The sequence below is a fragment of the Canis aureus genome, chromosome 27, assembly GCF_053574225.1.
Source record: "Canis aureus isolate CA01 chromosome 27, VMU_Caureus_v.1.0, whole genome shotgun sequence".
Taxonomy (NCBI): Eukaryota; Metazoa; Chordata; class Mammalia; order Carnivora; family Canidae; genus Canis; species Canis aureus.
In genome coordinates this window covers 9081770-9098519 of record NC_135637.1, presented here as the reverse complement: position 1 = coordinate 9098519, position 16750 = coordinate 9081770, and positions in this window count along the sequence as shown.

Here is a 16750-nt window from a genome sequence, read left to right as displayed (position 1 = left end):
CACCTCCTGCCCAAGAGAATGTTCAAGTGTCCCTGCCCACCTCTGTCACTTGGGCCCATCACCATGGAGCTCTAGTGCATTACTATCTCCCACCCTCCAATCAGGCTGCTGAGGGGGGTAATTTCCATAGTGGATGGAGCCAGAGAAGGTTTGTGCTACAGTAGGGGTTTGTAAACCCCCACCCCCAGGGTTCCCAGGGCAGCTGGGGTCCACATGTGGCCTGTCCATTGCTGTACACTGGGGGCCACGTGGGCTTTGCTCAAGCCCCGATGGGGACTGAGAAGGAATGGCATTGTAGGGATACCCTCTTGCACCCCCAAACTCCTGCTAAACCCCCCTTTCCCTCGGTGGAGATCTCAGGGCTGACCCCTAGTCTGGTTGAAAAAGAACTTTCCAGAGGGCAAACTCAACATCCCCTCACCACCGAACCTGGAGCCACGCTTGAAGAATGGTGGCGGTCAGAGTGCCAGCTGCTGTTGAGCCGACTTTGAACTTGAACTATTTTGAAATCCAGCTCATAAATCTCCAGCTCCACATGGGGACCCACCTTCAGGTCCGGGTGTGGAGCTCGCAGGAGAGGCCTGAGGTCTCTAGCACAATGCGGCATTTACAGAATCGTGTCGTGTGTGTGTGTGTGTGTGTGTGTGTGTGTGTGCGCACGCGTGTATGTACCTGGGGACAGAGCGCTGCGGCTGGTGCGAAAGGGAGGGCGCCGTGCATCTGGAAAGTGTCAGGTTTAATGCCCAAAGCTACGGCCCCGGTCAGCTCCCACAGCTGCAGCTGTGCAAACTCCCGCCACTCAGGCTCTGCTGGGCTCATGTCAGGTTCCCTCAAAGACAGTGGCCCCTTTGTCAGATTCCATTCCAATCCCGTTTCAAAGTCATTGGCCTGCCATGGGGCCCCCCGCCATCAACAGCTGCGGGGCAGCATCTGTCTGAGGCCACATTCATTCTACAGCGAGAAGGAAAATATCGTAATTTAGGGCACACGTCTATGGCTCGTCCACCAGACTTCAGCCCTCCCTTCCTCCAGAAACTTCCGTGTCCCAGCTGGTTGTATACCCACCACTTCACATGCGTTAGGGTCACAGTGAGCCCATAGCATATCCGACTCCCACCCTGGGGAGCAGGTTCCGCTTCATTTGGGTGTTCGTGGCCATCATGTGGGAAATCCTTTCCTTGTCGATGGGGTTTGGCTTGTGTTGGGGAGGGCGGTGGGAACACAATGGTGTGTGTATGTGCACATGTGTGCGTAAGAGACGGGGATAGTCCAGGGATCACTTGGGGTCAGCCAGTATATTAGCCTGGTTCAGCCCCAAAGCAGAGCTCGGGGTGCTGGCTTGCGAGCAGGTAGTTTGTTTGGGGATGTGGTGTCAGAGAAGAGGGGTGAGGGGTGGGAGCAGCGCAAGCAGGGAAGGAGGCGGCACCAAGGAGGGAGCACCATCCTGCATGGGCATCATCGTGAACTGGGGCGCCATCCTACAGGGCCTTCGGACAAGTCATGAAGTGCAACGTCAGGACAGTGGGAAGGGAGCTGACCCCATCGGTGGCCCGTGGCTGTTAGCTCGCCACACTCCTGGGCTTCGCGGGCCAGCCGAGGTCCTGCATGTGTCCTCCTGCATGCACACACAGCTGGGCGAGGCCACTGCACGGCTCATCCCTGCTGCGAGCAGCTGGAGGGTCCCAAGTGGCAGACAAGAGAGTCCAGAGCGGCCAGCGTGGGTCTGGAGCCTGAGCCCGCCCTGCGTCACCCCGGGTTCTGCTGTGCCACCACTGCCGCCCTTCGGGAATGTTGTATTTGACTGGCCAAGAGCTTCTCCCTCTTCAGCCGAGGAGAACGGGGTGCTGGGGCCTCCCAGTCTTCAGCCTTCTGCCCAGGAGGACTGAGCAAGCGCCCCTCCCTTGGACAAGAGAACCGGAGCCCAGGTCCTAGTGGCGTCCCAGCTGCCCAGGGTTCCATCTGCCCCCGGGGGCGCGAGTGGTGGTGATGCCCTACCCCACCTGTCCCCTCTGTGCTGCCAACCTTCCACGGCACCACGGACGCCCCGGTGGGGCCACGTGATGAAGGTGTAAGGGCAGCTGGCACTCGCAGGCACGTCGGTGCCCATACTGACTCGCTGCACTCCTAGAGCGACCCTATGTGATAGACGCTATCATGATCCCCATTTACAGCCCAGGAAATTGAGGCTCAGAGAGGCCAAGGAACTGGCCCAAGCGATACATTAGATGGTGATGTGTAAGGTCAGTGGCAGAGGCGGAAACTCGAGCAGGGCCTGCCGTACAGCCGGTCCCAGCGCAGACTACTCCCCTTGCTGACATCTTGCACTGGTGTGATGCATTTGAAATAGCTGATGAATCGATATTTGATATACTGTTACTAACTAAAGTCCACAGCTCTGTGTTGGATTCGCTCTTGCTCTCTGGGTTTTAACAAGTGCATAATGTCACACGTCCTCCCTCACACTCTTAGAATAGTTTCACTGCCCCCTAGGCCCTCAGAGCTCCACCTTTTCACCCTCCTCGCCACCCCCAGTCCCTGACAACTGCTAATCTCATTGCCTCTATGGTTTTACCTTTTCCAGAATGTCCCACAGTTGGAATCACACGTATGCAGCCTTTTCAGACTGGCTTCTTTCACTTGGTGATATGCATTTAAGATTCCTCCATGCCTTTTCATGGCTAGATAGCTTTTTTTTTTAATAATGTGTCCAGTTGTGCCACAGTTACCCATCCACCTGCGGAAGGGCATCTCTGTGGCTTCCAGGTTTTGGTAGTCATGAGTAAAGCTGCATAAGAGCTGGAGACTGTCCTCCCCACACTCCCACGTTTTCCTGGAAGGAGGGCATTTCAAGCAGAAGGAACACATATCAGAGCCCCAACATTGAAGGGCATGGCATGTCCTGAGGACAACACAACAGCACAAAGGTGGAAAGAGGTGTTGGGGGAGGTAGGGGCAGAGCGGAAGTGGCTAGAATGGGGTCTTGTGGTATCAAAATTGTGATAACACCCCCCACACACACTACCTCGTGTAATAAAGCCTTTTCAGAAAAAAAAAATTGTGGTAACAGTATTGGCTGCCACTTACAGAGCATTTACGATGCACTAGACCTTGGTTAAGTGTTTTCCATGCATTATCTCATTTAAATTAATCTCGTTATCTCACAGAAGCCTGTGTCACCATTTTGCAGGTGAGGGAACAGAGGGCTCAGAGAGGTGGAGAGGCTTCCTAGCAGTCACACAGCGTGGATCTCAGCTTGCAACCCGAACAGGCAGATGTGAAAATCCTGCTCTTGACTGTCATGTTGCATTGTCCCTTGAGGAGTTTGGATGTTAGCCCACGGGTAAGGGCACAGCATCAGCAAAAAGTTTAAAAAAAAAAAAAAAAAAAGGAAGAGGGAGGCCTAGGTGGCTCAGTGGTTAAGCGTCTACCTTCCAGCTCAGGGTGTGATGCTGGAGTCCTGGGGATCGAGTCCCACATCAGGCTCCCTGCATGGAGCCTACTTCTCCCTCTGCCTATGCCTCTATTTCTCTCTCCCTCTGGATGTTTCTCATGAATAAATAAATAAAATCTTAAAAAAAAAAAAAAAAGGAAGAGAGGATCATGGTTGTCCTTGAATTTCAAAAGATTCCTCAACCAGCTGGAGGAAGACAGGCTGAGGCGGACAGTGGGGCCACCACGGGTCCATCAGGAGGTGATTTCATGAGTCCAGAGCAGGGGTGATTTGATTTTAAACTCAGGCATTGCCATAGTGTTGGGGACAAAGAGAACTTTGAGATGTTTCAGAGGAAATCTACAGGACCTGGGGTTCCACTGAAGGAGGGAGCTGAGGAGACATCTGGGGTCTCTCTACTCCAGCAACTGGGTGGACAAGTGGAATGCGACTCATCTACCATGAGTGTCCCGGCAGGTCAGAGTCTCACATAAATGTCCAGATCATATTGTGGGGTTCTCAGAATGTTGATGTATCATATGATTCCACTGTTGTTAGTTTGATCATTCCAGAAACTATAGTATTGGGAAACACCCAATTTTCTAAAAAGGTAAGAGGTGGATTCCGCTCTTGGCAGAGTCGTAGATGGTAATATTGTGCAAGATAGCCCTGCCAATCCCTATATTCCCTATGTGCCTGTGCCATTGACAGCAGGCTTGACCATATGGCTCGTTTCAGCCAATAGAGTAAGCGCAAGAAATGTGGTTCGCTTCCGGGCGGGAGCCCTCAGGGCCACTGTAAAGTCTTCCGCTTTTCTTTCTTGTCTACCACAAGCCTGGTTTCCCAGAATAAAGACTGCAGCCTTTGATGGATGCATAGTATGAGCAATAAGCCTTTGTTGTTATAAGCCACTGAGATTTTCGGGTATATGGTCCTGATGTGGAGCTTAGCTTCAGCTCTGAACCTGTTATTCACAGCACCGTTTCTGAATTTATAAAATAAGAGAGTGATCTCTGGAAGCCAATATGGGTTCACTTAGAACAAGTCACACCTGACAGAGGTGGTTGAGTTATTTGATAAGGTTACTCTGGGTCACAGGAATTCTGGAAATCTAAGTGTACTCACATTTCAGCAAGGCATTGACAAGGTTATTTCTCATGAACAAGATGGGGAAAAGTGACTCAGAGAGAGCATGATTAAATGGTTTTGTAACCATCAGAATGACGAGCCAAGACAGACTGATTTAATACCATTGATGCCAACCTGCAGAACGGTCTCTAGTGGCATGCCATAGGACTCTGCCCTTGTTCCATTCAGTTCAACATTTTTAGCAATGATTTTTCATAAGGCCTTCAAAGGTATGCTGGTTACATTCAACGATGACACAAAGCTGGGAAAAATAGGCTGATGAATGGTGAGGATTTTTTAGTGGGGGGGGGTGACATATTTTTGGCAGAGTATAACAAGGTGAATTGTAGGTGAGATCAAACCACATTTCAAAAAACCAGAAGGACCAGGGATCCCTGGGTGGTGCAGCGGTTTAGCGCCTGCCTTTGCCCCAGGGTGCGATCCTGGAGACCCGGGATCGAATCCCACGTCGGGCTCCCGGTGCATGGAGCCTGCTTCTCCCTCTGCCTGTGTCTCTGCCTCTCTCTCTCTCTGTGTGACTATCATAAATAAATAAAAATTAAAAAAAAAAAAAACAAAAAACCAGAAGGACTAGAAATGGAAGCTATAAGAGCATGCATGGAATAGACAAGGATTTTGTTGACCATGAGCTCAGTATGAGTAGTTGCTAGTAAATGCCAATATTTGTTGAGCACTCATGATGCAACAGACATTTTGTTAAGTAATTTACAGAATCACCTCATTGTATTCTTTACAATGACTGGTTATTTCATTCCATGCTTTGCAAAAGTTGCTTCCATTGAATTACTGATAGAAAAATAGTTCATGTATACATACGTGTGGGTATGTGTGTGTATATAAAACTTTATATATAACTATATATAACTATAAAACTATATATATGTGTGTGTGTGTGTGTGTATAACTATATATATGATGTTTTTGCAAAGAAACTCCTAGGAGGTAGGGTCCAATCCTTCTGGAATGCAATGTCTTCTATCATTTCCTCTTAAATGTTTTTAACTTAAGGATTCGATGTATTTAATTTTTATTTTTTATATTTTATTTATTTATTCATGAGAAACACACAGAGAGAGGCAGGCAGAGAGGCAGGCAGAGAGACACAGGCAGAGGGAGAAGCAGGCTCCCTGTGAGGAGCCCAATGAGGGACTCCATCCCAGGACCCTGGGATCACACCCTGAGCTGAAGACAGATGCTCAACCAGTGAGTCACCCAGGCAAACAAGGATTCAATTTAATTCAGCATTTACTGAGCACCTGAGATGTCCCCAACACTCTTCCAGATGCTGGGGATTGATCAGCGGCAAGGCAGGTAAAGTTCCTTCCTCCGTGGAGTTGCCTGCTAGTGTGGGTGACAGACAAAAAAGTGAGCCCCATGATTTTCGATGCCAATACATTCTAGGAAGAGCGTAAAGCAGGGTCATGGCAGAGGCTGGGGAGGAAAGGAGGGACGACTAGGCAGGATGGTCAGGGAAGGCATCCTGAGGAGGTGACATCTGAGCAAAGCCCTAAGAAAAATCCAGCCTGTTTGGTTCCGAGTCAAACACTTCCTTACCCTCCACTTCCTCTTTGATTAGAAGCCAAGGCATTAAGAATGACAGTAGAAAACCCACTTCCAGAGCCCAGGCAAGAGGAGAGGGTCTAAGAAGCTTCCAGGTGTCCAGCATTCTTGACCAGCTGGCTTCTATGCAGTCTTCACTGTGCCCTTGACACAGGCAGGTATCAGGAGCTCCACCGTGGGCAAACTCTAGCCAAGGCACAGAAAGTAAATCTGGAACAGGGTGTGTGGGGGGCAGGTATTTTTTTTAGCTTGGATTTATTTTTGCTGGGGTTTCCTTGCAGAGTTAAGAAGCCCCGGGAAATTATTTGCTTAACAAGAGCATTCGGTATTTCTCAGAGGCTTTTTTTTTTTAAACCTTCTTTCCCTTTGCTCTTGTTTTTCTTCTCTTTGTTTGGCTTTTGAGCAAAAACTTCCTACCCACTGTGATATTTTCCCCCTGAAAAACTAAGTAGGCTAGAAAAACAGTAGTAGGAAACACAGGGGATGGCCGGGAATCAGGGTAAACAGCTGCCTGGGAACCTCCCAGAAGAACCAAGGTCAGGACTCCAACCTCAGTTCATGTCAGCAAAGTGCTCCAAAGGCAGGTTGGCTGCTTAAGTTCTACGGGAGGTCTCTCCCCTTGCAAGGCTCCACTTTGAAAGTGTGTGTGTGGGGGGGTGACGTGGCAGTTGCAGAGGGCTTGTTGGGCAGGCCCTGGAGGAAATAAAGAGAGATGCATTTTGGAACCTGTCCCTTGTGTGGCGGTGGTGACAGAGCATCCTGCATCCAGCAGTCATTCGGGGAGGGACGAGGGACGAGGGACTTTGGCCCATCCAAGTTTTAAACCAGCGCTGTTAAATCTAGCCTGTGAGACAGTGATTTGAATTTCAAAGGATTAAGAGAAGCTCCTGGAAAGAGATGAGGTACAGAGCTGCAAAGAAGTCAGATGTGAAGGGAAGGATGGGCCCCTAGGAAATTTCTCTGGGAGAGAACATGGCAAGGAAAAGAAAAGTCATCCCTTGTCATTTACCCCAAGAGTAAAAGCAGAGTTTCCACACTTTGTTAAATTAACATGCAAGTATTGTATTTTGGATTTTTACCACCTTAGATTTCTTTTTCAAGATGAAGTTCCCATCAAACCTCTCTCTTTCTTTTATCCATTCATTTTTTAAAATGTATTTATTCATGAGAGACACAGAGAGAGAAGCAGAGACACAGGCAAAGGGAGAAGCAGGTTCCCTGCGGGGAGCCTGATGCAGGACTTGATCCGGGGACCCCAGGGTCATGACCTGAGCCGAAGGCAGGTGCTCAACTATTGAGCCACCCAGGTGCCCCATCCATTTACTTTTAAAATATGGGATTTTTGAACCCACAGCAAGCGGCTCCACATCAGACGTCCTGGTTCTGGTCACCGTCCCTCATCTGCTCTTCCTTCCCCGTGAGTGTCCACCAGGCTGGGGTCACAGAGAGGATTATTTCACGTCCCTGTCCTAGACTCCACTGAGTTGAGGTGTCCTTCTTCTGGAGTCTGCTGTATAAAGGAAGAGCCCCTACTTCTCACCTTCCCCTCCTCTTCTGTGTTGGAGGCAAAGCAGTGCAGCGGCTGCCCACAGCCTCCAGGCCCAGTGGCTGAATGGTTGTCTGCCCGCAGGGCTGGTCCACACAGTGTTTTGGGGCTCCACCCTCAGTGATATCTTTGGAGTCCTCCCCCTTCAGCCAGGGATGGAGAAGGGATTGAGAGAAGCTTGTGTGGGCCAGGCTTAGAGGAGTGCATGTCGACCGCACCCACCTGCCAGGGGTCGGAGCTCAATTGCGTGGTCACACTGAAGTGCCCAGAGCCTGGGAAACTCCAGCCAGCCAGGTCCCCTGGAAGAGCCCGTAAGCTCCAGCCAGGTGGCCAGGCTTCCCGACTCTTTCTCCTCCTTTTTTCAACATCACCTCCTGGTTCCTGTTCATCTCTGGGTTGGTGTGTCTATGTAAGGCACCTGTGTGTCCCCCTACGGAGCAGGAAAGTCCTGCCTTTTACCAAAACTCCTACAGGCACTTCGCAAACTTGCTGAGCCTCACTTTAGAAAAGCCTGAGTGGGGACACATGGGTGGCTCAGTGGCTGAGCATCTGCCTTCAGCTCGGGGTGTGATCCTGGGGTCCAGGGATCGAGTCCTGCATCGGGGTCCCCTCAGGAAGCCTGCTTCTCCCTCTGCCTGTGTCTCTGTCTCTCTCTGTGTCTCAAATGAATGAATGAAATAGGGATCCCTGGGTGGCACAGTGGTTTGGCGCCTGCCTTTGGCCCAGGGCGCGATCCTGGAGACCCGGGATTGAATCCCACATCAGGCTCTGGGTGCATGGAGCCTGCTTCTCCCTCTGTCTGTGTCTCTGCCTCTCTCTCTCTCTCTCTCTGTGACTATCATAAATAAATAAAAATTTAAAAAAAAAATAATGAATGAATGAAATAAAATCTTAAAAAAAAAAAAAAAAGAAAAGCCTGAGGGTCAGAAATGTTTTTTGAGTTAAGTGACCGTGCATGCTCACCTCTGTGCCTCACCTGGGCACGCACAAAAAATTGATCCAACCTGAGCTAAATACGAACATGGCTAATTGCAGAGAGACATGTGCTAGTTTGAGAATCCATCCATCTGTCCACCCACCTGTTGTCCATCCATCCATTCGTTTAAATGATAGTTAATGAGCCCCCTGTGTACAGAGCCCTGTGGAAAGAGCCATGCAGAACGAAGGAAAAGAAGGCACATACTCTGCCTTTGAGAAGTTTATAATCCAGTTGTGGATAAAGAACTATACACACACAACGCTCGCCGAGGTGCCAGGTCCAGCACATAGAGACGAGAAGGAATCACTTAGGAGCAAAGGCAACATGCTGGCTTTGCACGGTCACCCATCTCCCTTCCTCCTCCTTGTGCACACAGCACCGCGGTCCATCTGTCCTGTCCCTCCTCTGTTCCTTCACAACTGGCCTTACTCTGGTTACTCTCTATCCCATCATCCCATTTTATTTGTATGGTATTATAACTCTCTGAAATTACCTTATTTAATTATTTTCTCCCCTCCCCAGATTGTAACCATCATAAGAATGGGGGCCGAGTTTGACTTGTCGGTGGCTGTATCCCCAATGTTGAGCGTACAGGAGGTGCTCAATAATAACAGCAGATTGAAGGGATGAAGCAAGCCTCTCTCCCTTTCTCTTGGCATCTCGGCACTGCAGGGCTAGCATTGCTGAGCCTTGGCCTCCCCCAGGCCATGCCCCTCTCCTCAGAGTCTGCTGCACAAGCTCCGCCCTCCCTGAAGCCCCCAGGCATCCATCCCCCTGGGAGCCAGAGCCAGCCTTTGCTTCCCACTCAATGACCTTTGTCTTCAGTTCTGCAGAAAACCATGCAGCCAGAGTATCTGCCCGGACTTGTGTATTCCTTGAGGAATGAATAGAAACCTATTTCTCTGTGAGGCACTCACCCAGGGGCACTGGTGAGGGGCCCCTGTTGCTGTGCTCCCTCCCTCTCTGAGCTCTGGCTTGGGCAGGAACTGGGGAAGGGCCCATTGGCTCCTCTGCGCCCTTGCAGCCACTCTGATCTTGCCTCAGCTCTGACCAAGCTAGATTTAGTGTTGGGTTATTTTTAATGTGCACAGATGCCCTGTCTGCCTCATTGTTCAGACGGAGCTCAAGATCACCGTTGGGGTTATCGAGCATCTGCCATGATGCCTTCTTAAAAAGCCAGAGCGCTTTTGGGGAGGACTCCTTGTTTTTCACTGTAACAACTTCTTCATCCCCCAAACCTTCTCAATCAAGAAGTGTATTTTAATGTTATGGTTTTGGGTAGACATGCTCACCAACTATGTGGCATCACAGTTTCTAGTCAGAGAAAATAATTTGGGGCCAGTTTGGGTGGCGTCCCACATTAGGAAGACCCCAGAGCAAGTTGCCTTGTGGAGACTTGCCAAGCCAGGGGCCGGCAGAAGGGGTGGCTTCTCATCTGCTGTGTCGAGTTCTAGAGATGTTTGCGTGTATGTGCAGCTTGAGAGCAAGAGAGCCCTCCACCCCTAAACATTTGGAAAATATAACGAAAGTGGTGGTGTAGAGAGATGACTGTGTCGGAGGGGACCTACTGAAGGTGACTGCTGGGTTCACCTTCTGCCCCATCACCCACCACTCACGGGGTTCTGCAAACTCCTTCTGTAAGGGACCACTGGGTAGAAGCTATTTTAAGCTCTACAGGCCATGTAATCTCTGTGGCAAGAAGAAAGCATCATCATCATTATCATCATCATCATCATCATCATCATCATCATCATCATCATAGGATCGGGGCTGTCACCCGGCACCATGCCCTCGGCAGCTAGACTGACTAGGGTTTGCTGAGGGAACGGGCTATTCCTGTGGTGTCCTAGCAGCTCCCCACAGATTCCTGGTAAATCACAAAGGGAAAGACAACTTTACCAGAAAGCAACGTAGCAGACAGCACTTCAACCGAGAGACGAGACGTTAGTGGGGTCAGTCCTGAGCCAATGTGACATCCCTCCTGTTGTGGATGCCTCAACAACAGCCCTGTAAAATTCTTGCATAAGTGTTTATCCTAAGTCTAATCTCAAGGAAGCCATCAGACAAATGTGGATTGTGGGACTTTTTTTTTTTAAGATTTTATTTATTTATTTGTGAGAGAGAGGCAGAGAGAGAGAAAGAGCAGGAGCAGGAGGGAGGGGCAGAGGAAGAAGCAGACTCCCCGCTAAGCAAGGAGCCCCAATGTGAGGGCTCGACCCCAGGACCCTGGGATCATGACCTGAGCTGAAGGCAGACGCTTAATTGACGGAGTCACCCAGGCATCCTGGATCATGAGCTTTTTACACAATTACTAGCCTGAACTCTTTACAACTTTCACTGTCTGAAGAGACAGAGGAAAGCATGGGACTATTCTAGATTAAAGGAGATAAGAGAAATGATGATTTGGGGTGTGAACTGACTCATACCCTTATCTGAAAATGACAATCAAAGACCGTGAAGCATCTGCGGTTTCACTTTCCTGGCCAGCTAAGTAGTTAGCCTGCCGCAGGCGCCTGGATCTGGCAGGAGACACGAGCCTCCTGGGTCAGAGGCTAAGGATGCTATTATTACACAGCCAGAGGCATCTTCCCGTGCCATTTCTCAAGCCCCAGTTCGACAGGGCCACTCAAAGAAGGCCAAGTGGCACCTGCACACACAGTGCCTGTCATCATAGCAGAAGAGGCCTGAGCTGAGGGAACCCAAATGTTTTATTTATTTATTTATTTATTTATTTATTTATTTATTTATTTATTTTTAAAGATTTTATTTATTCATGAGAGACACAGAAAGAGGCAGAGACACAGGCAGAGGGAGAAGCAGGCTCCATGCAGGGAGCCTGATGTGGAACTTAATCCATCCATTTATTTTTAAAATATGAGATTTTTGAACTTCCCCCAAATGTTTTATAAAGGGCAGAAGCCTGCTCGATCTTTTCCCCAGATGGAGATATTATGCTTTTTATACTGGACCATGAGCACACCTATCCTTTGCTTGGAGAGAGACAGTTTCTCGACCTGTTGAGTCTGTTCTCCATACAAACATCCTTGAAATGACACTCCAGGGGCGCCTGGGTGGCTCGGTGGTTGAGCATCTGCCTTCTGCTCAGGTTCGTGATCCCGGGGTCCTGGGATCGAGTCCCACGTCAGGCTCCCCGCATGGGGCCTGCTTCTCCCTCTGCCTGTGTCTCTGCCTCTCTCTCTCTCTCTGTGTCTCTTGTGAATAAATAAATAAAATCTTTAAGAAAAAAAAAAGACAGTCTAAGCAGAGCACAGCCAGGTCCTCTCCTCAAAAGATGTGCAGAAACACAAGAGCCCTGTGCAGAATGGTCTCCTCATGGCCCTGCATTGAAAAAGAAAGCAGCTTTCAGAGGTATTATTGGGATAATTGGGCAGCAGTGGGGGTTGGTGGTAGAGGGGATTTGATATAAAATAGAGGCCATATAATATCTTTGCACCAGTGTCAAATTCCTTTGGTGTCAGTCATATAATTGTGTATATGTAGGAAATCATCTTTGTTCTTAAAGATGCCACTTAGGTATTGGGGTTAAGGATCATGATGTCTGCCACGAACTCTTCAATGGTTCAGAGAAACAGACAAGACAACAGTGTCGGGATCACGCACGCGTGCACACACCGGGAAAGAGAAAGATCGAGAGGCCGATGAGTCAACATGTCAACCAATGATGAATGGAGGTGAAGCGTGCTTGGGTCTTCATTATACTATCCTTTCAACTTTATAAATCCAAAATTAGGGGGGACCTGGCTTCCCTGGGAACAGGCAACTAGCCTGGGCAGGTGGCCGTCTCCTGATGGGAAGGACTGCGTTTTCACTACACTCTGTCCCCATTGTATCCCTGCCCTGCCTTAATGAAGTGCTCTGAGGACATAAATAGGTTTTTTTGTTTACTCAAGCTTGGGAGCAGCTGGCGAGAAGAGGCCTTTTCAGCTAAAACTCCTTAAACCCGAAGGTGTGAACCGGCACGTTAGCAGCCACGCAAGCCTTTTCTGCTGCGGACTCCCCAGCACGCAGCGGTGACACGTGGCACCAGCCCGCTTCTGGAAAGGGAAGGGGAAGAGCAGCAGGCAGGCCAAGCTGGGAAGTTGGCGGCGGACCCCGGGAGCAGCATTTTCATTATTTTGCTGGAAGCAGGGGGAACCCTGAGTGTATTCCAGACACACACACATTCAGATGTCAGCAGTACAGGTCCCCCCCCCCCGCTTCCAGATGCACCTGGACCCCTCTGGTCCCCAGGTGGGCAGGTGGGCAGGGGCCGGTCTCAGAAATGGGCTCTGCCGCCGTGGGCCCGGGCCAGCAGCCAGTGAGGCCAGAAGCAGGCCCTGACCCCAGACCTGCAGCTGCCGGGCAAAGCCCGAGGACCGTGCTAAAAATGAAGATGTGAGTCATTATCGAAGCCACGGCCCCGTGGGGACGTCTGTAGCTCATGCGGGGGACTGAGCAGCGGTGCTGCGGACAATCTGATGGCCCTGTTAGGCCAGGCGGGGAGGGGCATCCGCTGGCCTGGCCCCAGACCCCGGCCCTGCTTGGGACACACACACACACACACAAAGTCACGGTCGTGTGGCCTGGGCCTTGAACGTAAAACCTTCTTTCAGCAGAGCACATGCCCTTGCGAACAGCTCAAGTAGGAGCGGTTGGGAGCTTATGATAAAAAAGAAACTGCCCTCCTCTTGCTCTGCCTGTTTGAATTCCACTTAGTCTTCCCAACACTCCTTTCAAATGCTGAATAATGTGTGATTACTGCCAGCCATGGGTCCCTAAAGGCAGACAAAATCTATGGGCTCTCCATACCGAAGATAAAGATTTTGCTCACATTTTGCCCCCTTCTTTTCTCTTCCTAAGAAAAAAAAAATGTGTATCTACATACATGTGAGTACGAGTCTGTGTGTGTCTGTGCGTGTTTGCCATGTATATCTGTGCCCTGTGTGTGCGTGTTTGTGCGTATGTACACGTGTACATGTGTGTATACTTCATATATTGATTGCTTTGGTCACTTCAATCAGGCAAGGTGATGCCGTGATTGAGCAAAGGCTGGAAAAAAGCCTGGAGAATTTTCACTGGCGTCGTGCCTAGGGTTCAGCCCGAGCCTGGCACGCCTAGAAGCATACGCCAGTTATATTTAATCCTGGTATATTCAGTACTCATTCGATCTCTTTATTTAAACCCTGCTTTATGGAGCAGACACTCGGGCACAGAGAGGGCATTGCAAACTGCCCAAATCACACAGCTAGAAAGCATTAAGAGTTTTAAGAGAGGCTCTGCTGTGTGAGTTTAGGTGGAATAGTTACCTTCTCTGAGCTTCCATCTTGTCATCTCTGAAGGTGATGCAACTCTCTGCCAGTCTCTCCAGATTATGGGAGCTATACCCCATGAAACCAGCCAGCCAGCCAGCACCTCCCCAGGGACTGCTAGGTGGGTCACTAGGACCCTCCTCGGTGTGTTGAGGAAGTATGAGTAATTAGACTTGTGCAGTATGGTGTGCACAGCCCACCAGGAGATGGGAGTGCCCAGCCCTGTCCTCAAGGCACTTCCAGGGGAGTGGGCAAGAGTGGGAAGTATCCGTGAACGATCACTATGTCACAAGAGTAGGATCATTGCTTTCAACTCAGCCTGGGCCTTTGGGGTCTGTGGCACAATCCCCTAGATGGGCTTGTTTGCTTTGGAGGCGTCTCTGCAGGCCACAAACATGCCTCATCATCAGGCATTAGAACCTCAGTCCTCCAGCCTCGCTATTTCATGATACATTGGAACCCACTGACAACCTTCCCCCACATCCATCCTAACAACCTCCATCCTGGCTTTCTACTTGGTAGTTGTGTGATCTCTGTCAAGTCACTTAACCTCTCTGAGCCTCCGTGGCTTGATCTGCTTTATTTTAAAATAGAAGTAATCCACATCCATCTAGGGTGTCGGGGTAGCTTGTGGGGTTCAAGTGCAAGACAATACGTGTGCAGAGGCCTTTGTAAGCTATCCATGAATGCTCAGCTCTACTTTTATGAATGTTCTCCAAAGCTGCTTGGAACAAGTGGCTAACGACTCTCAATGAAAAAGCCTTTATTTTTTATTTTTTATTTTATTTTTTTTGAAAAAGCCTTTATTTCTGCATGCCCTTCCCATTCATCTTCTGGCATTTCTTGGAGCCTTGAGCTTCCCTCTCACAAAGCAGCCTGGGAAAGTCCCCCTGATGCTGGGGTGCTGGAATGCTGGGTGAGTCCCCAGAGCTTGCAATCACCCTACCATGTGTTCTTAAAAACAGGTGACTTCACAAGCTCCTGGATGAATGTCCAGTCCAGAGGTGTGTGGTATGGGGGTCTGCCCTTTCCTCCAGCATGGGACACACACGTAGGACCCCTTGTAGTATACCCCAATACCTCTTTTCTATGAAATATCTGCTTTTTTCTATTATATATCCAATCTCTCTTCTCCTGTCTTTGATTGAACTTTGGAAGCAGTTTGGATACAATCATTCCTAAAAACTGCTTCAAAACTTCTGCAGACTCCCAATCTCCTGGCAGATAAATTCCAAAAAAGTCCAAATCCTTGAGCACCACATACCCACCCATCTCTGAAAACCTGAGATCGCCTCCTCCTGCCCCTGCTGCCCTGCTCCACAGCACCTGGCCCAAAGTAAGCACTTAGATCTTCAGAGACTGCCCCTTTTTATTTCTCTGGCTCCACATCGCAGAGGAAAGGTTCAAGCCCCCTTTCCCCTTGAGGCTGGCCAAGAGAGCCGCCCACCCACCCTCCTGCTAGCCTCTGGCTCAAGCTAATTTATGGAAATTTTGGCCTTTCCTCCCTTCTTTGACATTTGAAGACCATCTGGCGCTGTGAGAAATAGAAGGTTTTACAGAACAGGCTTTCAGGGGACAGGCAGCCTCCAGCCTGCAGCAGTGGAGGCCATTAGGTCAGAGGTCACGGTCCCCAGGATCATTTGTGTGGGCCACTAACTCTGGTGTTTGACATTTGAATTGTAGGCAAGTTTTTTCTGCCCCTGGATGTATACACGTTTCCAACATTATTCCACACAGGTGGGAAGTTGTGTGGGGGTGCCGGGAAACTTCCAGAACCCAAGTGGGCATCGTCAGAAAGTGCTCCTGATCAGTGTGAATGGCACTAGGCAGCCGGGATCAGGTGAGGTGGGTGAGACACTCACCAAGGACACAAAATTTCTGGAAATGTCCCAAATGTGGAAATCAGGACAAATATGATTTTACTTTTGAAGGCCATTTGGATTGTCAAAATTGACACAAAAATTTTCAAGGTGAGCAAAATCTCAAAATTTTAAATAAACAGCCCACGCACCTTACCCTACCTACCTCCACACCAGGCCCTGGGAGATGCTGCTGCCTGCACGTCACCGTTCACATCCCTGTGATCAGAAGTAATCAGCTGTTTGTCAAAGACTTCTCTCTAGGATGGCCAAGAAGTGGCCACGATTGAAGCAAGCCCTCTCCTGCAGGAGGAGGTGAATCTTAATGTGTTCATGATCTGGAAAGCACAGCCTCTCACTTTTGCCCTATGAGATGACAGCAGTCCCCCCGACAATCGAGTGGCCCATGGAAGGCCCGTCTTGCCTAGTAAGATTTGAAGCAAATGGAGTCAATTCTAGTTTTTTTACCTGCAGAATGTTCCAGATATCCAAACCGCTGGTTGAGTATGTTGGAGCAGCAGACTTCCCCCATGCTCTCCCTAGTTGATATGGAAATGGGCTGTAAATTCACCTGAAACAAGTCTCTCTGAGTGCCCCAGTACTCTCGGGAAGCTACCCTGCCCTTCCTGGAATGCGCTGCAGGCACTCTAGCCTTGGGAGGGGGCGACCCTGTTGTCCCTGCTGTTTAAATTCTATCTCCCACGTGCAGCTTGATGGTTGAGGTCTCATCTTAAAGTGTCACCTCAGAGCTGCCTTCCCTGACCACCAGAACCATCAACTGTCCCTCCAGTTCTGCTTGCTTGAGGTGCCTTATGAATGAATGTCCTTCACTAGACTCACCCGCTCTGCTTCCTGGTGTGTCCACCACCCTTTCACCAAACAAGGTGCCCCAGGGTCAGGCTATCCTACCCAGGGCTT